Below are 25393 nucleotides of genomic sequence, written 5' to 3' on the forward strand. Positions count from 1 at the left end.
CAAAAATACTGTTTCCATCTGCTTGGAAGACACAGAAACTTGCTATTTCTAGGCCTAGGAAGAAACTAGCCCAATCTAAGCCTTGAGATTCAGAAAATAACCTCATGGTTTCAAGGACAGACCTCAGGGGCACTTTGACAAGGACACTTTCTATGTGTTCTTTGATATTCTCGCACTCTTTTGACAGATTTTCTCAGAGTTCTGATATAGCCATAGTTCCGTCTCTAGTTTCTTTATTTAGAATGAATAGATTCATGGAATTTGTATCTCGAATAAAACATTACAAAGCCAAATATATTTCTATTCTTTTTTTCCTTTGAAATCCACGGGTTTTTACTTTTTATTTTTTCATGTCTGTTATTTTATTTATTTACTGTGCTTTTATTAGTGCATTATATTCTTAAATCATCATGCAAATCATGTTGGTAATGATATACTATAAGCATCATCAAAGAAGAAAATTAAGATTTCCAATGGATCCTAGTCATTCAGGAGAAGGAGAGCAGGAGATAAGGTATTGTATGTTTCTGATATCACCTTGAAACTCTGAAAAATCACAATGTGTGGTTCACACATTGTACAAATTGAAATCAAAATAAAGGCTCAAGAAATGGCAGGATAAAATGGGCATATTGTTGTGCAGCTGTAATTCCAGTACCTGGAGTCTGAGACAGGAGAATCATGGGTTTGAAGCCAGCCTCTGCAATTTAGAAAGGCCCTGTTTAAAAATAAAATAAATAAAATACAGCTGGGAGTGTAGCTCAAAGGTAAAATGCTCCAGAGTTTCAATCCTCAGTATTGCAAAAAAAAATGAAATTAAGTAAAAAAGAAAGGAAGGAAGGAAGGAAGGAAGGAAGGAAGGAAGGAAGGAAGGAAGAAGAAATTCCATTATGGCATAATCAAGAGAAAAAAATCATAATTCAGTTTATTTTTGATAGACCAAAAAAAATTTAGCATTGACTAATTTTTATTATATTTAAAGACCTAGAGAGCCACTGTCTTAAAACAAAAAATAAAAAATGAATGGTATATTTGGAGTAGAATGCTCCTGAGTTCAATCTTCAGAAACACACACAAAAAAAGGAAAAAAAAAAAAGGAGAGGATTAAAAGAGAATAAAAAATAACAGATGGGACAGATAGAAAGTTAAGTGCATAAATTCAAATCTAACTATAACTATAACAATTAGTACTTGCAATGCAAACAATCTAAGCATTCAAACTTAAATTCAGGGGTTTTCAGATTGCATTTAATAAAAAAGTCTCCAGTAGATAGAAATTCTGTAAATGTAACAGTGTGTTTGTTAAGTTTAACACTCTCACTGTACATTTATACACTCACACAATCACATGTGTGTGCAAATGAAAGGATAGAAAGAGGTCCATCATGAAACAGTTATCAAGAGAAAGTGTATATATCAATCTAACTAGACTTCAGAACAAGAATACAACCAAGGATAAAAAGGAAAAGCTAAACCTAATAGAGGGAGCCATTCATCAAGGTGATGTAAAAACTCCAAATGTGTGGGCATTCAATAGCAGAGGAGCAAAATTTACAAAATGTGTGAAAATATAAGTTTAAAGATTGGAAAAAGCCACAATTTTAGTTGAATATTTTGACACTCCTTTCTCAATAATTAATGAGGCCTTGAAGAAAAAAAAACAGCATGGTTCAGTCAGCATTCTTACAGCTATAATCTAAATGACTGACCATGTAATTCATAGGAAAGAAGATTTATTTTTTAATGGATTTAAGTTCTATAAATAAAATCATGGTGATTGCTATAGGCTGAGGAAGAAAGGATAAGGAGTGGTTGATTAGTGCGTGCTAAATCACAGAAAAGAGCAAGAAATTCTCATGTGCTACTGAGTTGTAGGATGACTACAGATAACAGTTATGTCCTCTGTGTTTCAAAACACTGGAAGAAATGTTCTTGAGTGGTTTCATCATATATAAATGATGGATGTTTAAGCAGAAAGGTATGTTTGACCTATTTAAACATCACCCAATATATATGTCAAAACAGCACATGGAAATCCATTGGTATGTATAATTTGGGTTTTTTTCTGTATCAGTTAAAAACTTAATTTTTAAAAAAGCTTTAAACCATTGATTTGAAGAAAATTTGTGCTGACTACAGATTATATCACAAAGAACTTGAAAATATTCAATAAAATTGATTATATTCTAACCAGCATAACAAAAACATCATACACAAATGGACAATATCATATATAAAAGAGACATCACTATAAATCCCATAAACATTAAAATATAATAGAAGACAAAGTAAAAGTCTTTGTCCTAATAATTTTGAAAATTTAGTTAAAATGGACATATTCTGAGGGACTTCTGGGAAGATGGCAACCGAGAAAAGCGGGGCTTAAGAGCCCCGCTAACAACAAATCTCCATTACCACAAAATCAGCGCCTTTCATGGCCAGAAAACACCATCACCAGTGAAACAAAAAATCACCAGTCTCCAGAGAGAAAGCGGACTGAGAACAGAGCCACAGAGGAGATAACCGGCCTCACGCCCGAGGACGCGGCAGACGCGGCAGCAGCGCCATACTGCCGGCGGCACCGGCGAATTCATGAGACGGCTACAGCAAGCTGAGGTGAGCCACTGTGGAAGAGCCAGGCGGGATTTCTCCGCGCAGAGAGCATCTAAAGCTCCCAGTGGCCGAGCTCAGCACACGCTGCAGGGATTCAGAGTGGAAATCAAAACCAAGAAGAAAAACACTAGCCCCACAGCCGAGGGCATAGCAGCGGCGCCATATTGCCACCGGCAGCAGCAGCACCGAATTCAGCGAGGCCAGTACAGTTACATCTGCGTACTCAAGAACAGTGAGTCAAATTGAGGGCCACAGAGGAGAAATCCCAGTACTGTACTCCCTGGGACTTGACCCAGTGGGGGAGGGGCAGTGGCAGAGATATCACACCATAGGAGAACGTGCAACCTGGCACCCCCCACAGTCTAAAGCAGCCTCTATCGACTCTCTGGGTCGGAGACTCTGTGATACAACCCAGTAAAGGAGTAGTGGGGTCTGAGATACTACTGACTCGAGCTCCAGAACACCTTAAGTGAAGTCATAGTGACCCAAGGGAAGAACCCAGAGAAGGCACAAACTTCCGAAATCATGGGAAAGAGGAATAATACTGGAGCAATAAATGCCCACAACCCCACAACATCAGAACCCGATAAAACTGCAAATCAGAGATTTCTAGAAGATCAAATCAGGAAAATAACTGTAGAAATAATAGAGGTGCTTCGAAAAGAACTCAGAGAGAGCCAAAAAGAGATAAAGGATGCAATTAATGAAGTAAAGGCCTCAATTCAAAGCACAAACAACCGATGAGAACACATGGAGAACAGAATCTCACTCTTAGAAGATGAGCAAACCAAAAATAAACACATAGTTTCTAATCTAGAAAAAAATATCCGACAGCAGGAATCTTATATTGAAGAAATATGGGCCCATTTTAAGAGAGCTAACCTAAGAATATTTGGAATAGAGGAGGGAAAAGAAAGTGAAACCAAAGGGATAAACAATCTCTTCAAGGAAGTAATAGCAGAAAATTTTCCAGACATAGAGCAAGAGGTCGATACACAGGTCCAGGAAACTTATAGAACTCCCTTTAGACAGGATTGGAGAAGAGGATCCCCACGCCACATAATTGTCAAAATGACCAATGTGGAAGCCAAGCAGAGAATCTTAAAGGCAAGAAAAGCAAAGGGCCAAGTGACATTCAGAGGCACACCAATTAAAATCACTCCAGACTTCCCAAACCAAGTTATGAGAGCCAGAAGGGCTTGGAGTAACATATTCCCAATTTTGAAAGAAAACAACTTCCAGCCAAAAATTTCCTACCCAGCAAAACTTTCTATCAAATTAGATGGAGAAATAAGAAGCTTCCATGACAAACAGAAACTGAAGGAATTTATGTCTTCAAAACCAGCACTAGAGAAAATACTCAAAGAGATTAACTACAAAGAAGAAATAGGTAACACACATCAGAACTAGAGAAACAAGATTTTCCATCCAACAGACAACTAAGATTGGTTATCTGTGGAGATTCATTATTTATGTTAGTCTATTACCTATCTCTAAAGGGTATTGTTTGCCTTAATTGTTGTTAATTTCTAGGATTTCTAGTTGGAATATTAATATACCTTCAGATATAGCATTTGGAAATATTTTATCCCATTTTATTAGTAACTCAATGTTAACTCTGTTTACATTGTCTTTGGATATACAATATTTTTTTTTTATTTTTTAGGGAGTTTGTATACTCTTCTGTTGCCTGTGCTATTGAAATCATAACCAAGAAATCACTGCCAATTTCAATGTTGTGAGGTTTAATGACCCAGATTTTCTCCTAAAAGTTTATAGTCTTAAGATTTATATTTAGGTCTATTATCTATTTTGAGTTAATATTTGTATATGGGATTAGGTAAGGGTCCAATTTTAATCTTTTCCATGTAATTGTTATTTTTTTAACAATATTTAGTTAAAAGATTAATATTTCCACCACCAAATGTTCATGGAAACCTTGTCAAAAATAACTTGACAATATAGGGAAGAATTTAGCTCTAGGCTTTTATTTAACTCCAGTGGTTTATATATCTGCCTTTAGAACAGTACTACACTGTTTCAATTATTGTAGCTTTATATGGTTTGAAATCAGAAAATATATATCTTCTAGCTTTGTTCTTTTTCAAGATCATTTTGGGTACCTAGAGTCCATATTCCATATTAGGATAGATTTTTTTCTGAAAAATAAATATATAAATATATGATAGTTTCACCTAAAAAATAGAAAAAAAAAATATTCTCTGGTAAGACAGAAAGCAAAAAGAAATATTGAAATGTTATCTTTAAGTCATCAAAAGCTTGGTATCAGACAAATGAAACTGTTATGTGATATTATCATTTTTAATTTTAGATAAATTGCCATAATACTAGATGTCAACTACTAAGCCAAGCATGGGAGGGTGGGATAGGGAGAGAATGGGGTGGGGATTGGGTGGGGGCTGACTGGGAAAAGTGTGCATGTATGTCTACAAAAGTATGTATCCTACTATGATGTATGAATACAGTACACCAATAAAATTAAAAATAAAATGGACATATTCTTTCCAAGATATAAACTAATTGCAAGAGAAATAAATTAGTTGAGTTCATTGAGTAATTTTATGTCTACTAAATAAGTCCAATTTAAAGTTAAAAAAATCATCCCTTGAAGCTAAGCTAATCTAAGGTAACTTCATGGGAAATTTCTACTAAACATTTAAGGAATAATTAATTTCAATTCTGTATGATTTTTTTTTACCAGAAACCATAAGAATAAATTCTTCCAGCTCATTTTATGAAGTCAGAATTATCTTAGTATAAAAATCAGCAGAGATTTTGAATCAACCCATATCATTTTCTGTGTATAGCAAGCCCTGTATTTTTTCACTTCTGTTTCCATGTTACTCAGAATACTGTAATTCTCCCCATTACATGTATCAAATATAATTTTTGTTCACTTGCAGCTCTCACTAAACAAATCCACTTTAAAACATATGCTATTTCTCATTCATATTTGTAATCTTGGCACTTAGCATACAATGCATGTTTGAATTAACACGTAAGTGAATCAAGTTCTCAGAGGTTGTGGTGGTGCATGTTTGTAATCCCAGCATTTGGGAGGTTGAAACAGGAAGATTGTGGTTCATGGACAGCCTCAGCTACTTAGTGAATCCCTTTGCAACTCAGTGAGACCCTATTTCTTAAATAAAGAATAAAATAGTAAGTCTGAGAATGTAGCTTGGAGGTAAAATGTCCCTGGGTTTCATCCCTACTAATGTAAAAAAAAAAAAAAAAAAAAGTTCTCAAAGACGGGAAATTCCTCTTTCATTGAATCTCAACACTGTGTTATATTCCTCTTCAATCAACTAACTTTTAAAAAAACCCACTGGGTTTCTTTACAGTCTTCCAATTGATTCACTGTTTTTTATGAATAATATTTACATTTTTCAATCAAAGCTCATTGTGAGACTAATCAATGCTTTATTTTGCATTGTTTTCCAAGTCTAATAAAACATGTGTATCTACCTTGAGAAGAAAGGATATTATTTTCTAGAGTTCCAGGTGCGGTGATTTTGTTATTTCGTGGCACAACTTCTTTCATCTACATCAAGATCCTTTTGGAACAATCAAAGGTCAAATTCATTTTCTCCTAATCTTACTATGTCCCTCTAGGTATAGATTCAAGTGTATTAAAATATATCTTCTGTTTTGTTGTTCTGGTGCTGTGATTCAAAATGTGCCAGCTATTAATTTCAAAAGCACTAGGAAAACGAATGAGACTCCCTGACTCTCCTTTTGTCCCAGCAGGATTCTTATCAGTGAGCTTGCTTTGCGCCGTAGAGCCCAGCTGTCTTACCTGGAGTCATTTCTTCATTATGGAAAGAGTCAGGTTTCCCAGAACTGCACCTTGTGTGATAAAAAATTTAAATGGAAAATCTTTTCAGCTATTTTTTGAATATTTTTATTCTATTCATTGGTCATTTGTATTTCTTCTTTTGAGAAGTGTCTATCATATCAGTTGCCCGTTTTTATTTTAGTTTTATTGGTGCACTGTAACTATGCATCATAATGAAGTTCAGAGTAATGAAGACATACATGCACATAGCATTTGATGAGCTTCCCCACCTTCTTCCCCACTCCCCCCATTTCTCTGTACAAAATATGGACTTTGACATTAGCTATTTAGCTAAAGGACTGTCCAGTTTATGTTAAGAAGAAGTGGGCTACTCATTAACAGAAGACCAAGATGCTATGTAAATAGGCACAGGTGAAAGTAATATTAGATATAAGTAGTTTAATTGATTCTATTTCAGACATAACATCAATCTCCTCTTATTTCCCTGGGGGGAAAAAAAAAACACAGATTGAACCCAGGAGCACTCTATCACTGGACAATATCCCCAACCATTAACATGAACTTTTTTATTTTGAGACAGGGTTTTGTTAAATTTCCCAGGATAGCGTTGAACTCATGATCCTCTGGACTCAGCCTCCCAAGTTGCTAGACTACAGATATGCTTCACCCAACCTGACTTCATATGTGGCATTTTTAAATGTTTAAATATTAATTCAATAGTCATTCAATCCATAATCTATTCCAAACATGCTGCCACACATACATGAAGATGCTATGATTTCTGCCAAGACCTACATCAACAGCTTCACTGCTTCAATATAAAGATGAAAGTATCATAGAAATGTTAATTTACAAAATAATGGGCAAAAGTAGACAAAACACTAAATAGTAAATTTAAAACTTGGGTTCTAAAAGAATTCTTAAAAATAAAGTATGAGATCCTAGAAATGTCTTAGATAAGAATAGTAATAGCAGTAGTAAAAGTAACAGCATGGAGGTCGGACTTAGCAATAGCAACAGCAGAGGGAGCAAAGACATGGGAGACAGGCCCCAAGAAAAAACCCTTAAGTAAATCAACACATTTGATTTTCACAATAACATTAACAAGTGAATGGTTCTTATTCTGATTTTACAGATAAGGACAAACAATTACAGTGAGTCTCCTACATCTGAAGGTTACTCATTCTCAGATTCAACTAACCATAGATTAAAAATATTCCGAAGAAAAAAACTGAATCTGTACAGAACACATAAAGATTTTCTTTCCTGTCATTATTCCCTGAACAGTAGAGTACAACAATTATTTTTATAGCACTTACCTTGTTTTAAATACTATAAATAATCTAGTGATGATTAAAATGTATGAGAGAGTTTAGCCGGGCGTGGTGGCACACGCTTGTCATCCACGCGCTTGGGAGGCTGAGGCAGGAGGATCGCGCAGGTTCGAAGCCAGCCGCGCTGCCTTAAGAGACCCTGTTTCCAAATAAAAATATAAAATAGGTCTGGGAGTGTAGCCCGGAAGTAGAAGGGCTTCCAGGAACCCCAGTACCACCAAAAAAATTTAAAAAATATATGAGATAGTACATATAGGTTATATACACATACTATACTATGTGACATAGTAGACTTAAGCATCTAATGTGATTACACTTGCAGGGGTTCTGGGACTAATCTCTGATGGATTTCTGAGGGGTGACTATACAAATCATCTATAACTAGCAACTAGTCAACCTAGCACAGCACAGGATATAGTATGACAAATATTAGATGTTCAATACATGAATTGCAAAGGGCCTCACTAAGTAGCTGAAGCTGTATTTGGGGAATTCTTAATATCTAGAAAGTAGGACCTCACAGTAGAATGTTAAACGTGCTGCCTTGAGGTTTCAAATGGAGTGAGGGCTCTAGTAGCAGGACTAATAAAATCATGAGCGTGATGTTTTCTAAAGTCCACGTAAATGGGGTTTAGAGACAAGCGGGACTGGATTAAGCAGTCTCTAACATTTTCTATTCAGAAAACTTTGAAGTGACTTCAGAGCTTAGCAACACTTAAAGAGCCAAACAATAAATATTTTAGGTGTTGTGAGCCATATGGCTCACAACTTTATTGCAAGTGTTGAATTCTGCCATTGTAGAATAGAAGCAGCTATTAGACAGTAAGTGTAATTTTATTTCCCAAAGCAAGTTGATCCTTGATTTATGGAATCACTCTGATCTTCAGGTCGTTTAAACCTATAATAATAAAGATAATCCTACATTTTTGGTTGTATAATTATATTATATTTTATTATATTATATAAACAGGCACAGGGATGTAGTATGACAAATATTAGGTGTTCAATACATGAATTGCAAAGGGCCTCACTAAGTAGCTGAAGCTGTCTACAAAACGCGATCCTTCTGTCTTTGCCTCCCAAATGCTGGGATTATAAGCATGCACCACCGTGCCTGGCTCTATTCCTCTCCTTTTAAAGTCACAGAATGAAGACAATCCCTGTATTTATGCTCTTCAATAAAAATTTTACCAAAAATATCTGTTTTTAAGTAAAAAGCTGAAAGTGTTTATATGTCTCTATATATGCATGTGTCTAAAATGTGGTGCTATGGAGGGATATATTAATTAATTCAGAAATTTTGTCACACATTGAATCTGCTAAGTGCTAGAAATGTAACAATAAAATAAACATAAACCAGGCATGGTTGCTCATGCTTGTAATCTCACCATTTGGAAGGCTGAGACAGGAGGATCCTGGTTTGTGGAGAGACTCAGCTACTACTTACTGAGGCCCTTCGCAACTCAGTGAGACCCTGTTTCAAACATTTTTTTAAAAAGACTAAAAAAATAGAGCTGGGAGTGTAGCTCAGAGGTACAATGCCCCTAGGTTCCATCCACAGTACCTCAAAAAAATTAAAAAATAGGGCTGGGGATGTAGCCTGGAGGTAGAATGCCCCTGGGTTCTATCTCTAGTAATGCAATAAGTAAATAAATAAATAAATAAATAAATAAATAAATAAATAAAGCAAACAAACATAGACCATAACTCTTAACAACTTTAACTCTGCTTGAAAGTTTGTCTTATATATAAGTAGTAAGATGAGTTTGTAAGATGTGTTTTCTATTAATAGCACTACAGTATTTATACATTATAAGAATTTAGTTTCTTTCCTGATTCTTCCATTATTAGGTTGTAATATTCTATTTATTTATTATTTGCAGTACTGGGGATTAAACCTAGGGTCACTCTACTATTGAGCTGCATCCCACACTTTTATCTTATTTTAATAAGGGTCTAGTTGTAAGAGTTCCAGGCTGTTCTCAAACATGTAATCTTTCTGCTTCAGGCTCCAGAGTCACTGGAATCACAGGCCTGTACCATCATGCACAGCTAGTTTGTGACAGTCCTGAGGCCTGAGAGGGCCTCAGTATTTACTATAGACCTCTGCTCATAGCAGTAAGTGCCATTGTAGAAATGAAGAAAGAGTGGAAGGCACACTATTATGTTACACAAAATCATAATACAAAGAGGTATCTTCCAACTGGAATGATCAATATTCTAAGAAAAAGCAATAAAAATTAGAATATATCCTAAGTTTAATCAATAATACTTTTCAACGTATTAGCCTTTATAAAATTAAATTGTGCATATATATGGCTAGTTCATTGAATTAAAGACATGAGTCTTAATTATCTAGTCAAATTAAGAACATGAGTCTTTAAGAAAAGCTTTATTTGTGGAATTCTTAGTATCTAGTAAGTAGGACCTCACAGTAAGAATGTTAAATGTGCTGCCTTGGAGTTTCAAATGGAGTGAAGGTTCTAGTAGCAGGACTAATAATATCATTTATTTATTTTATTTCTCTTTTGTGTGGAAGAGAATGCTGGGGATCAAACATTGGATGTTTCACCTCTGAGCTATAACTCTAGCCTTTTCTTTTTCTTTTTCTTTTTTTTTAAATTTAGATTGTGTATTTTTTTTTATTTTTTATTTTTTTTAAATTTTTTATTGGTGCACTGTATTCATACATCATTGTGGGATACAAACTTTTGTAGACATACATGCACACATCGCCCAGTCAGCCCCCACCCGATCCCCACCTCATTCTCTCCCCATCCCTCCCTCCTATGCTTGGCTTAGTGGTTGACATCTAGTATTATGGCAATTTATCCAAAATTAAAAATGATAATCTCACATAACAGTTTCATTTGTCTGATACCAAGCTTTTAATGACTTAAAGATAACATTTCAATATTTCTTTTTGCTTTCTTTCTTACCAGAGAATATTTTTTTCTATTTTTTTTTTTTTGGTGAAACTATCATATATTTATATATTTATTTTTCAGAAAAAAAATCTATCCTAATATGGAATATGGACTCTAGATACCCACAACGATCTTGAAAAAGAACAAAGCTAGAAGATATATATTTTCTGATTTCAAACCATATAAAGCTACAATAATTGAAACAGTGTAGTACTGTTCTAAAGGCAGATATATAAACCATTGGAGTTAAATACAAGCCTAGAGCTAAACTCTTCCCTATATTGTCAAGTTATTTTTGACAAGGTTTCCACGAACATTTGGTGGTGGAAATAATAATCTTTTAACTAAATATTGTTGAAAAATAATAATTACATGGAAAAGAATAAAATTGGACCCTTACCTAATCCCATATACAAATATTAACTCAAAATAGATAAAAGACCTAAATATAAATCTTAAGACTATAAACTTTTAGGAGAAAATCTGGGTCATAAAACCTCACAACATGGAAATTGGCAGTGATTTCTTGGATTCTAGTTGGAATATTAATATGCCTTCAGATATAGCATTTGGAAATATTTTGTCCCATTCTATTAGTAACTTTTAACTCTGTTTACATTGTCTTTGGATATACAATATATTTTTTTATTTTTATTTTTTATTTTTATTATTTTTTTATTTTTATTTTTTATTTTTATTTTTTTATTTTTATATTTTTTTATTTTTATTTTTTTATTTTTTATTTTTAGGGAGTTTGTATACTCTTCTGTTGCCTGTGCCATTGAAATCTTTTCTTTTTATTTATATTTTTGTTGTTGTTGTTTTGAGCCCTTGTCGGCCTCAAGTGTGTTATCCTCCTGCCTCAGCCTCCTTAGTTTCTGGGATTTACAGGTGTGGATCACTGCATCTGGCACAATTATATATTTTACAAATTACCATTGATCCAGATATTAAAGAATATATAAAGTGTGAAATACAAAAGGGTATTAAGACAAACTACCTATTCTTGGAAAAGTGTATTCCTTATACATCTAAGCTGAAATTAGGCATCTATTTAGATGCTTTAATTATAAGAGATTTAAAAAGTATAAATTGAATGAATTGTAGAGACTAAAAAAGCAAAATAGCAGACGACTGTAAGAAATTTATCTCTGTACCAGAATGCAAAACTTGCATCATTTAACCATAAGAATATAATACAAAATTTCATAACAATAAATGGTATGTTATTGGAGCGGTTTAAGTATAAATATGTAATATTAAGGTTATAAACAGATATGGGCTTCAATAAATCTTGATAACCAAAAAAATTTAATAAAAGCCCTGTATGATCCTGTATCTGGGAAGCTGAGACAGGACCCCAGCTCCAGGCCAGCCTTAGCAGCTCAGTGAGATCTTGTTTCAAAATAAAAAGGAAAAAGAGGGCTAGATATATAGCTCAAAAGTAGAATGCTCCCGAGTTCTATCTGCAGTACCAGAAAAAAAAAAAAAATTCAATATACTTGGACACGGTGGTACATTCCTATAGTCCCAGTATTTGGAAGGTAGAGACAGGAAGATCAGAGATTTAAGGCCAGTCTCAACAACTTAAATAGACCTTTTTTCAAAAATAAAAAAATAAAATAAAAAGGACTGGGAATATAGCTCAGAGGTAGAATAACCCTGGATTCAATCCACAGTATATTACAAATAAATACAAATATGTTAGTATATTTGTAGTAATATTTCAGATTTATTGCTGTATTGTAAAATTTTATTTTATAATAAAAATTTTAGGCTTCAGTTGACTTTTGGTTTTACCATTTAGTCATCTGGCATTTAGCTAAAATATATACTTAGTTGCATGTTAAAATATATGTTTAGGCCGGGTGTGGTGGCTCACGCTTGTAATCCCCGCTCTTGGGAGGCAGAGACAGGAGGATTGCACAGGTTCGAAGCCAGCCGCGCGCACTGGCTTAGGAGACCCTGTTTCCAAATTTAAAAATAAAAAAATGTAAAAATAGGTCTGGAAGTGTAGCCTGGAGATAGAAGGGCTTCCAGGAACCCCAGTACCACAAAAAAAAAAAAAAAAAAAAAAAAAATATATATATATATATAAAATTTTAAAACTGTGTGTGTGTGTGTAGTACTGGGGATTTAATCCAGGGACATTTTACCTCCAAGCTGCAACCTCAGCCCTATTTTTTATCCTTTGTTTTGAAACATCTTCACTAAGGAGCTGAGGCTGAGGCTGGCCATGAGCCTTTGATCCTCCTATCTCAGCCTCCAAGTACTGGGATTACAAACATGTGCCACCATGCCCAAGGCTAAAAAACAGTATCTTTGTTTTTTGTCTTTTTCACATTCTGTTGCATATGGTCTGTATTAATAATCTTAATTTTAGATCTTAGTCTACAGTTCTTAAATATTGGTTCAGGATTATAAAAACCTAGAAGAGTCAAAGTCTAAGAATCTTAGCTTTGATCTGGGTTACAAATTAACAAAATTTAAAGACTCCTCTTGTAGATGAGGAAGGTGTGTGTGTGTGTGTGTGTGTGTGTGTGTGTGTGTACACACATTTGGATCAAAGCATATTTAGTTCTTCAGTATGATTTTTAGGACTGTATACTTCATTTTACTGCTCACTGATAGTAGCATATTCTAAAACCAGTTGATTAGCTGCTTAAGCATAGGTTTTTGTTTGAAGTGAGGATAAAACACAGGGGCATTCTACCTCCAATTTACACCTCAGACCTGTTTTTTTATTCTTTATTTGGAAATCTCACTAAGTTGCAGAGAGCCTCACTAAGTAGCTGACACTGGTAACAAACCTGTAACCCTCCTGTCTCTGCCTCTCAGGTACTGGGATTACAAGGATGCACCACCTCACCCAATTTAAGTATAGGATTATGAAAGCTGAGGAAGGACACAAGTAGCCTGGGGCATTTTAGATGTCATTCATGGCAGTAACATTCACAGTAAGTCTGTGGTTAAGAGGATTTTGGATATGGTGGGTGAGAGAAGCATAGCTTTAATCCTCTTTGATTACCAATGTAAAAAAGAAGGCGAAACCAAACACCTACAGTCAACTTGTATGAAAGAAGTTAAGTGATAAAATATCCCTACACCCCAAACACAAGTAATGAAGACAAACTCCCTGCATCCATTTGATCTGCACAGTATCATCTCTGCCCACGAGAAAATTCAGAGGAGCAACAGGACATCTAATGGAAATTAGGGCAGCAGAATCTCAAAACAGGTTTTACCGAGAAAAGAGAGCACCAAAGATCAACTTAACAACAGCAGCTAAAATTGAAAGGTTTTTGTTCAATGTGCCTGTAGATTAGCGCAAACATTCTCTAATAACTCCTGAAGTACCAAGTGTGGTATAAAACCTCTGAATATTTTTAAATGCCTTTTCAACAAGTGGTGCTGGGCAAACTAGATGCTCATATATAGAAGAATGGAATTAGATTACAATCTCTCACCTCACACAAGAGTCAGCTTAAGATGAATCAGAGACCTAAAAATTAGACTGGAAACTTTATAATTACTCTATGAATGTGCAGGGCTAACTCTGTGACATTTAGGCACATGTAGAGACTTTATCAATAAGACCACCAAGGCTCAGAAAATAAAACTGAGAATCAATGAATGGGATGGCATAAGTTGTGAAACTTCTATGCAGAAAATAAAACAACCCAAAGTCTGAAGGGATAACCTGCAGAATGGAAGAAAATCTTTGCCCGCTACTCTTCTGATAAAGGACTAATATCTAGAATATATAAAGAGGTTTCAAAACTTGGCACTAAGAAATCAAATAACCCAAAAGAAAGGGCAATTGATCTAATCTGAATAGGCACGTCTTATAAAAAGAAATACAAATGGCCAATAAATATATAGAAAGTATTCAATACCATTAACAATCAGAGAAATGCAAATCAAAACTACACTGAGATTCCATCTAACTCCAATTAGAATGGAAATTGTCATTAATGCAAGCAATAATAAATTCTGTCAAGGATGTGGGGGAATAGGAACTTCATATACTGTTGTTCATATACTGTTCATGTACTTACAAATCAGTATAACTACTTTGGAGATTAAAATGGAGGTTTCTCAAAAGAATAGGAATGGAATCAACAAATGACTCAACTATACAACTCCTTAATATTTTTCTAAAATTGTTAAAGTCAGAATACTATAGTGATACATGTATATTCATGTTTATAGTAGCACAATTCACAGTAGCCAAATTATGGAACCAACCTAGGTGTCTATCAACAGATGAATGGATCACAAAAATGTGATATATATATATATATATATATATATATATATATATATATATATATACACACACACAATGAAATTTTACTCAGCCATAAAAGACAACAAAATTATGTCATTTGCATGAACATCAATGGAACTAGAGAATATTATGCTAAGTGAGATCAACCAGTCTTGGAAAGTTGAAGGTCAAATGTTTTTGTTCATATATAGAAGTTGGAGAGAAAATATTTAGATACTTGAGGAGACCAGTAGAATAGAGAAGGAGACAGAAGAGGATGGTGGAAACGGGACGGGGAAGAGCTGATGGAAAAAAGACAGTTCAAAATATGGTATGTCTATATATGAAGGTAACACAGCTAATCACACATCTCTAATGGGGTGGGATATGAAAGGAAACACACTAAGACCTACGTGCATATCTGTGTGACTTTGAACCTACCTCACTGTGACGCGTAATTACAAAATATCAACAGAAATGTTAAAAAAAAAGAAAGAAAGAAAAGCCAGGCATGTTGGTGCACACTTGTAATCCCCGCACTTGGGAGGCTGAGACAGAAGGACCTCACAGGTTCGAAGCCAGCCTCAGCTACTTAGTGAGGCTCTCAGCAACTTAGCGAGACCCTGTTTCCAAATAAAATATAAAATAGGTCTGGAAGTGTAGCCTGGAGGTAGAAGGCTTCTGATTTCCACCCCCTGTACCACCAAAATAAATAAATAAATAAATAATAATAAAGTAAATAAATAAATAAATAAATAAATAAAAAAATATAAAATTCCATTCCAGGTAAAAGCTTTATACTTTCAAGGAAATATTGAGAGCAGAATCAAGATGGAACAGAAATAAAACATAAAGAGGTACAGGATAAAAACTAAGGAAGAGAAAAAAGCCCAAACAGCTGAGAAAGCAAGCCATCATATTTTTAATACTCCATTAAAACCAAAAGAGAAATCTCTGTTAAATTATAATAGCTACTCTGAACTACATCTCCTAAAAGTTCAAGAAAACCAATGCCATACAAAATAAACAATAGAAAAGTACTTAAGTCAAATCTTACAAAAATTGTTGTAAGAGAAGAGAATGGTAAACAGACATTTGTTGTGTTTATAAATGACAAAAGAAGAATAGAATGACTTGCTCAAAGAACAGATCAAAATAGTTCTTGTGTGTATTGAAAAGAGTTGGTGGAAATTCATAAATATGAAATAAAACAATATAGTTCAGAATTAGAAAAATTCATAGAGCAGAAGATAGAATTCAACAAATATACTTATTTATTTTTAAATTATTTCAGACATTAAGATTTGCTAGCCAGCTTCCAAGATGAGCCCCAATGACCCTTGTTTCCTAATATTACACTTTTCTATAAAGCTCTTCTACATTGACACAGAACTGATCAATAAATTGAAGAGGGAAAAGATGGCCTGTGAGTTATGATGAGGTCATAAGAGTTATTGCATTTTGTACTCATTCTATATGTGTGTGTGTGTGTGTGTGTGTGTGTGTGTGTCTGTGTGTCTGTGTGTGTCTGTGTGTGTGTGTGTTAATGAGGATTGGACCCAGCAGGGACTTTTACCTCTGAGATACACCCCCAGCCCTTTTTTAAAATTTTGAAACTAGGTCTCACTATGTTGCTGATATTGGTCTTGAACCTGCACTCTTTCTGTTGTACCCTCCCAAGGACTATAATTACAGATGTGTGCTATCAGTGTTAGCTTCATTCACCTACTTTTATTTCTGATCCTAGGAGAAGCTAACTTCTATCTATTGGGCATCTTTATTCAACTCTTAGTAAGTCCAACATGGTAGAGCACCCCTGGGTTTAATCCCCAGTAACACACACACACACACACACACACACACACACACAGCCTCTAGAATTCCCACTCTAGGCTTTGCCTACTGCAGACTAACATTGTAATACAATATGTCATAAAAAAATATATATATATATATATATATATATATATATATATATATATATATATGGAGAGAGAGAAAGAGAGAGATTGCAAGTATAATGAGAATGAGAATTCATTTCTATTAAATTCTGATAGGCATAGCAGGGAAACCTTGGACAAGTTACTTAATATTTAAAAGTCTTGTTTTCCTCATCTGTGTTATATCCTCATCTACTGTATAATATGCTAAATATATGTATCTAATGCTCTGTAATGCACAACACTCAATTCTCAGTAAATAATTTCTTTCAGTCAGCATTTTCACTGCTTTAATCCAAAACACCTGACCACCACAATGTAGAGGAAGGAGACTGATTTGCTCACAGTTCTAGAAATTTCAACAGTTCAGTTTTCGTTAGGCAGAGTGATCTCGTTGGAGCTAATGGCATGGCAGCAGTAGGCAGAGGAAGTTGAGAAACTTTGATCTTACATCATGAGGACAAAGCAAGAGAGAAGAAATCACATATAATCTGTAAGTCACACCCCCAAAACCCCTTCTCAGCAACCAAGCACTGCTTCCAACATGGCTTCCTTGTCCTGGCTTTGAGATTTATCTGTTTTGGAAGTCTTCTGTACTATAAATTTCAACAGAATTTTTTAAAGAAAATCAGTAACTATTATCATCCCCGTCTCTACTACTACTCATGATGAAAAAAAAAAAAAAAGATTTAAAAGGTAATGATTTATGAACTACGAGGGTTAAGGGGACACTCTAAATCCAAACCTCACATGATAACTAGCATTTTTTGGTATTTATTATTGATTAGTGAAAGGAGAAATTAAGAATGGTAAGCAGGTCTATGTGACCAGGAACTTGTTGCGACTCTTGATGGTAATAGAATAGCCATGAAGAGAAAGTTTAAGGAAGAAGATGGATTTAATTTTGCTTTCATGAAATCCACATTTTGACAATGTTTAATTGCTGATTACCCCAAGAAAATTCTAAACTCAAATGGAATACAGATGATAGATTTTCTTCTAAGGTGTCTTTTATGTGCCAGAGTTAAGACTTCAAACTTCTCCAATGCAAATATTTAGATTCATTTCTGTCTCTCTTGTCACTACAACAGGGGAATTAATTAAAGTGCTTACAGTGGGCTCATTAACCCATCAATTAACCATGAAACTTTGATCTAAATATTTGATACCCCATAATTAGTCAATCATAATAGGAGATAACTGGATAACAGAAAAATCCAGCTAATGAGTTATTTTTGCCAATTGGATCAACTACAGTGACAATTCAAAGAAAAGAGCAATGATTCTTATCTGATCAGAATTTGTGCAGCCAACACTCATTCCCACCTCTCCATGCATGACTGAGTCACTGCAGAAACATTCTATTTTTCATTTCATTATCTTCTTTTTAGTGTATTTGGTAGGACTATTGTTATCTTCAACAGTTGCCTTCTAAAATATAGGGACTGTTCACATATTAAGTATCCATTATTCATTAACTGATCCCACTCCTGGCCACTCTGAGTTTGGAAAAACCATTTATTACAAAGGGCTATCAGCTTCTCATATGGCTTGAATTACTAATATAATAAATTATTGCTGAAAATTATTTAAGACTTTGCACTTGAATGTAGATCATGAGTGAAAGGTGACATTTAAGAACTTGTGATTTGCCTATTGTTTCTTTACAATCAATCCCATATCCAGAACATGATGGGGCCCCTTCTCATGTTTAGATTATTCTGAATTTAAGTTTGGTTTGTTTGCTCCTTTGTACTTTAAAATACGTAATCACCATCTTAATATCTCCTCTTAGTTATTTATCTCATTTATCTCCGTGGCTTCTCAGGCTTCCATCTCCCTTTCTTTCATCTAGTCAGCATATAAATATTTTTAAAATATTGACCTGCTCCATAGTTTTGTAATCTATTTATCTATTGATGGGCATCTTGGCTGGTTGCATAGTTTGGCAATTGTGAATTGTGTGGCTATTAACATAGAACATGCATTAGTTTTGTAGTTTGGTTTCCATTTTTTTTTTTTTTTGGTAGATACCTAGAAGTGGTATTGCTTAATCATTTGGTAGGTACCTTCCCTACTCCATATTGTAGGATACTCCATATTGTTTTCTAAAATGGTTGCACCAATCTGCAATCCTACCAACAATGTTTTAGAGTACCCACTTCTCCACATCCTCACCAGCATTTATTATTGCTTGTGTTTTGAATGATTACCATTCTAATTGAAGTTAGGTGAAATCTCAGGATAGTTTCGATTTACATCTCTCTGATTACTAATGATGTTGAACATTTTTTCATACATTTATTGGCCATTTGAATTTCTTCTTTTGCAAATGTCTATTTAGTTCATAGGCCCATTTTTAATTGGGCTATTTGTTAGCACTATGTTTTTTGAATTCTCTGTATATTCTAGATATTACAATCTCTATTGGAAAACAAATAGGCAAAATTTTTCTCCCATTCTTTCTTTTGTGTGTGTATGATACTGGGAATGGAACCCAGAGGTCATTCTACCTCTGAGATATACCCCCAACCCTATTTTTTATGTTTATTTTTAAACAGGGTTTCACTGAGTTACATAGGGCCTCACTAAGTAGCTAAGGCTGTTTGCAAACCTGGATACTTCTGTTTCAGTCTCCCAAAGTCTGGAATTGCAAGCATGCACCACCACATTTGATTGACTGTTGAAGTTCTTGATAGTTTTCTTTACTGTACAGAAGCTCTTAAGTTTAATGCAACCCCACATATTGGTCTGTCTTAGTTTCTTGTGCTTTTGCTCAGCCATAAAGAACAAAATTTCATCACTTATGGGAAATGGATGAAACTGGAGGACATTATGCTTAGTGAGTTTAGTCAGCCCTCAAAAGTAAAAAATCAGATGCTTTCCTAATATGCAAAAGCTAGGAAGAAAAAGGGCCATAGGAGGACCTCTATACGAAAGAGGAGAAACCATAGATGAGCAAATATAGAGACCTAACTGGGGGTGATGGAAGGCGGGAAGAAGAAAATTTTCTAATTTACATGATGTACATTCACAAGCATATCAAAGTCAATTACTAAGCCAAGCATGAGAAGGGAGGGCAGAGGGAATGGGATGGGAGTTGTGGAAGGGTCAAATGAGTGATGTGTGCATGTTTACCTCTACCATCTTGTACTCCATTAAGATATATGACTATAATGCACTAATAAAAATTTTAAATTGGCCAAGAGAAAGCTTATAGACTAGGAGAAAATCTTTATCAGCTACCCCTTTGATAGAGAGCTAATATCCAGAATATACAAAGAGCTTAAAAGACTTTATACCAGCAAAACAAATAATTCAATCAATAAATGGGCAACTAAATTGAATAGACACCTCACAAAAGAAGAGATACAAATGGCCAATAGATATATGAAAAAATGTTTAACATCATTAGCAGTCAGGGATATACAAATCAAAACTACATTGAGATTCTATCTAACCTCAGAGTGTCAAACATAAAGAAGTCAAATAACAACAAATTGGCAAGGATGTGGGGAGCTCTTCTACACTGTTGGTGGGAGTGCAAGCTAGTTCAGCCACTTTGGAGATCAGTGTGGAGATTCCTTAGAAAACTGGACGGATCCACCATATGATCTGGCTATCCCACTACTGGGTATCTTTCCAAAGGGGGTCAAATCATAGAACTATACTAACATATGCATACCCATGTTCATAGCAGCACAATTTACAATAGCCAAACAATGGAACCAACCTAAATGTCCATCAACAGATGAATGGATTAAAAAGTATGAGATATACACACCATGGAATTTTACTCAGCAATAAAAAAGAACAAAATTATGTCATTCATAAGAAGATGGAAAGACCTGGAGAACATTATGTCAAGTGAGATTAGCCAAGCACAGAAAGAGAAGGGACATACGTTTTCTCTAATATGCTCGGGCTAGGAAGTACTAGGGACACCAGAGGGACTCTAGACAATGAAGGTGAAACCTCAATAAAGCCAGGAAGGGAGGGTATAGAAGGAAGAAGGCTGAAGTTCATTAATGGAAATACTGCATGCACCTATGTAATGTGAATATAACATTATTAATCTGGACACTCAGTATTAGGAAGGAGGAAAGTGGAAAAAGGGGGGAAGGCCATAAGTAATGTGTGAATATATGCCACTGTCAACACGATCCACATTATGATGTGAGACTTTAGTGTGCCAATAAAATAAGTAAATAAGATTTGAAAGATGAGTCAATTATACATCACTGTAATTTTTACCTGCTGCTTAATTCAATATAATTCCTTTTAGAAATGGGATTAAGAAAAAATAACACCAATAGATTTAGAAAGTATGATATATTTGACAAATTATTGAGGAAATTAGTGAGTTTCAGAGACATAAACTAAATTAGAACGTTATTTCCCACCTTACAGAAAAATAAATCCTAGAAGCTTTTAATATAAAATTACCCATAAGAGATTTTTGATAAAACATGGGAAAAATTCTAGGTATAAATATATGAAATAAATGGGAGTGACACACTAAGTTTTATAAGAATCAGAAAAACCATACATGCATGAAGGTATTAATACTGATCTTACTAACATGTACAGAGAAAGAGGAGGAGGAAATAAAATAGAATGGGAAAAGAAATACACTGAGCACCATGTGTACGTATGTTTGTGTTAGGTCAAATTTACTGTGATGTATTATTACAATGTTCTAATAAAAGTGTTAAAAAATCCTGCATGTCAAGGATGTACTTAATATAGATATAACATACCTTGAGTGGTTTTTATATTTCCTAATGAAGAATGGAAATTTTAGATTCCAGCTTAGAATACAGGCTATCAGAAAGCTCAAGGTTAATGTTTCCCACCACCACTTTGTGTGATTATATATTCAGTATTTCAGTAAACTGGGTCTTCTTACCAAATTCACTAAGTCTCAACCAAGGGCTGTGTTAAATGTGGATACCACTTGGGGGCCATGACAGACCTACCAAATCAAAACTGGACATTGGTCCTGGAATTATTTAGTTTTTTGTTCAAAAACCTAAGCAATTCTTATGAATACCAAACTATGTAGAACATTAACGAGGACAGATGGTCTATTTAATAGATTATAATTGACTTAATTAAATTAAAGCTGTGGATCAAGTCAAATACTCCTTCAACATTTGTAATGACCCCTCTTGCAATAAGCAAAAAAGCCCACACATTCTAGGCTTGACATTCAAGGTCCTCTTTTAACAGTCCTCGGTTCTTCCAGGGCTTCATGCGGTTTGTTTCACCTGTGCCCAAATTCCCCAGTAGTCTACTCCTAACTGAGCATATTATCTCAGGCTTTTTGACTATTCGTCGTTACTTACTATGTTTGGACCATTTTCTCCTTGTTGTATACTTCCATCAATGTTCCCTACCCTGTGCAATCCCTTTCTGCAGCAGCAGTCCCACTCTTTATCACAGTCTCTACATCTCATTCTAAGTTTAAAAGTCTAAATATCAATTCAGTTTTAGAGCCTACTCTATATTCCACTGGTACTGTGCACTTCTACCTGACTCAGAAGAAGCACTTGGGTGCTGTGCCTATATGAATATGTATCTATATGAGTCTCCTGAGGACTCGTTCATGTTTTTTAATCACTACCTTATCTAACCCGCTATTTTATTTATGGCAATGCTTAATACTTGCTTATTAGTGGGCTATAATAAAAATGTCTCAGTCTTTTTCACCTTTTATGTACTATTCTACTAAGCATTCATATTTTTGCTGCAAAAATATAGAGGGTTTCTTATGGGTTACTTGTTCTTTTACTTTTTATAATAAGTGCATGAGTAATTTGTGTCATAAATAGCAATTATTATGACATAACTGTTACTTCTAATATAAAATACAAGGACATTGGCTTTCTCTCAGAATTACATGAGATATCATTGAAGGCTTTGGGATAAAAGGGCATGGTTTTACTTAGGTTTTAAAAGGATACCTGTGGCTGTTCTGTTGAGAAGAGGAAAAGAGGATACCAGATATGTAGCAGTTGGAATAATTCGGGTTTGAGATGATGGTGATTTGGTTCTTAAGTATTACAACAAAAGATACAAAATTGTTTGGGTCCTTAATATATTCTGAATATTGAAAAAGAGGATTTCCTAGTAAACTGGATATGGCAAACATAATAAAGAGAAGAGCCAGGCATAGTGGGTGGCACAGTTGGTAATCCTAGTACTTGGGAGGCTGAGACAATAGGATCTCAGGCTTGCAGCCAGCAATTTAAGAAGACTTTCAGCAACCTAGTCAGATCCTAATAAATAAAAAGGGCTGGGTGTATAGCTTGGAGGTAGAATGGCCCTAGATTCAATCCCCAGCACCACACACACACACACACACACACACACACACACACACACACACACCACAGAATGAGAAAGAAAAGTGAAGTGAAGATCTTTTTTGAACTGGGCAATTGAGGATTTGCCACCAATTGAGATGGTAAAAGGTGCAAGTAGAGAGCAGGTTCATATGAAAGGCAAGAGATTTTCCATAATTTGTTGTGCAGGTTAAATTAGGTACATTAAATGCTGCTTCTAAGTAGGCAGTTGTATATATGATCCTAGAGGCTAAGAGAAAGAACTTGATTACAGATAATTTCAAAAGTCACGAAAGGTATTTTTTCAGAAAATTTGCCAAGGGGACTAAGAATAAAACAAACATGCTTGCTGTAGAAGAACTTAAACTGAGATGTACATGGGATGAAACAGATGTAGGAGTATGGCATCTGGTAGACAAGTAAATAGATTATAATATGAGGGAACGTGCCCAGGATAACATCATTCATCAGACACATAAAATGAGCACTAGAACTGATCATTGTATTTTAAAAAATGCTATTATAAAAGTAGCTGTCAACAATTACTAGATATAAAAGACTGATGGCAGCATATTAAAATTAATTATAATAACTGTCAGGTATCATGGCAGATGCCTATAATACTGTAAGGCTGAGACAGGAGGATTGCAGGTTTAGTATATGATAACTTAGCAAGACCTTATTTCAAAAAAAAAATGTAGAGCACACCTATAATCCTAGTACTTTGGAGACTTAGATGAGAGGACTGCAAATCTGAGGTCAGTCTCAGCAAAGTAGGGAGATTCTCAGCAACCTACCAAGACTCTGTTTCAAAAACACAAAACTAAAAGTGGCTGGGAATACAGATTGGAGTTAAAATGAATGTGAGTTCAATCCTCTGTACTACTACTACTGCTGCTGCTGCTGCTACTACTACTACTACTACTACTACTACTAATTACTACTTAATAATAATAAAGGCTGGGGGTATAGCTCAGAGGAAGAACAGCCCTGGGCTCATCCCCTGTACCACAAAAATAAATAAAATAAATATAATAAAGGCAGGGTGTAGTGGCACATGCTTATAATCCCAGCATTCGGGAGGCAGAGATCAGAGGATCGTGGTTCCCGGACAGCCTCAGCTACTTAGTGAGGCTGTCTGCAACTTAGTGAGACCCTGTTTCAAAAATAGGGCAGAGGGTGTAGCTCAGAGGTCGATGCCCCTGGGTTCCATCCGCAGACCCGCTAACTAACTAACTAACTAACTAAATAAATAAATAAATATTTTGAGAATGCTCCTCAAAGAATTATAAATGGAACTACTATATAATCTAGCTATTCTATTTGTTGGTATCTATCCAAAAGAACTAAGTAACACACTTTAGAGACGCATTACCATGTTTATATCAGAACAATTCACAGTGGCCAAGTTAAGGAACCAACCTAGGTGTCTGTCAACAGATGATCAAACTAAGAAAACGTGATATGTGTGTATGTGTGTGCATGTGTGTGTACTTGCACACACAAAGGAGTTTTATTTAGTAATAAAGAAGCACAAAATTATATCATTTGCAGAGAAATGGGTGAAACTGGAGAGCATTATGTTGAGTAAAGTAAGCCAAGCTCAGAAAGATAAAAGATGTTATATGTTTTCTCTAATATGTGGAAACTAGAGAGAAGAAGAAAGAAAAAGAAATCTCATGAAAATGGAAAGGAGAGTGCTAGGGTGGAGGAAGAAGATTGGGGGAGGGAAGAAAGGCAGATGAGGGTAGGTTGTGGAGTGGCCAACTTGTCAAATTATGTTATATGCATGTATCAATATGTTGCAAGGAAGCCAACTATTCTGTATAGATAATATGCACCAATAAAAACATCAAAAAGAGGATAGGATCAGGAGAAGTAGAGATAACAAGCATGAATGATATTTTGAATACTTTCTCTGTACAGGAGAACAATGAAAAGAGTTGGTAGCTGATGAGGGAAGGGAAATAGATGCTTTCTTTTAGTTTTAAGTGGAGATTTACTTATTTATTTATTTTTAATTTTTATTGGTGCACCATAGTCATACATCTTAGTGGGGTGCAAGACACACACACACACACACACACACACACACACACACACCACTCATTTATTTAAAGTGGGAGAACTCTTGTCATGCTTACT

This window comes from Muscardinus avellanarius (genome assembly GCF_963383645.1).
Source record: "Muscardinus avellanarius genome assembly, chromosome: 16".
Classification (NCBI taxonomy): Eukaryota; Metazoa; Chordata; class Mammalia; order Rodentia; family Gliridae; genus Muscardinus; species Muscardinus avellanarius.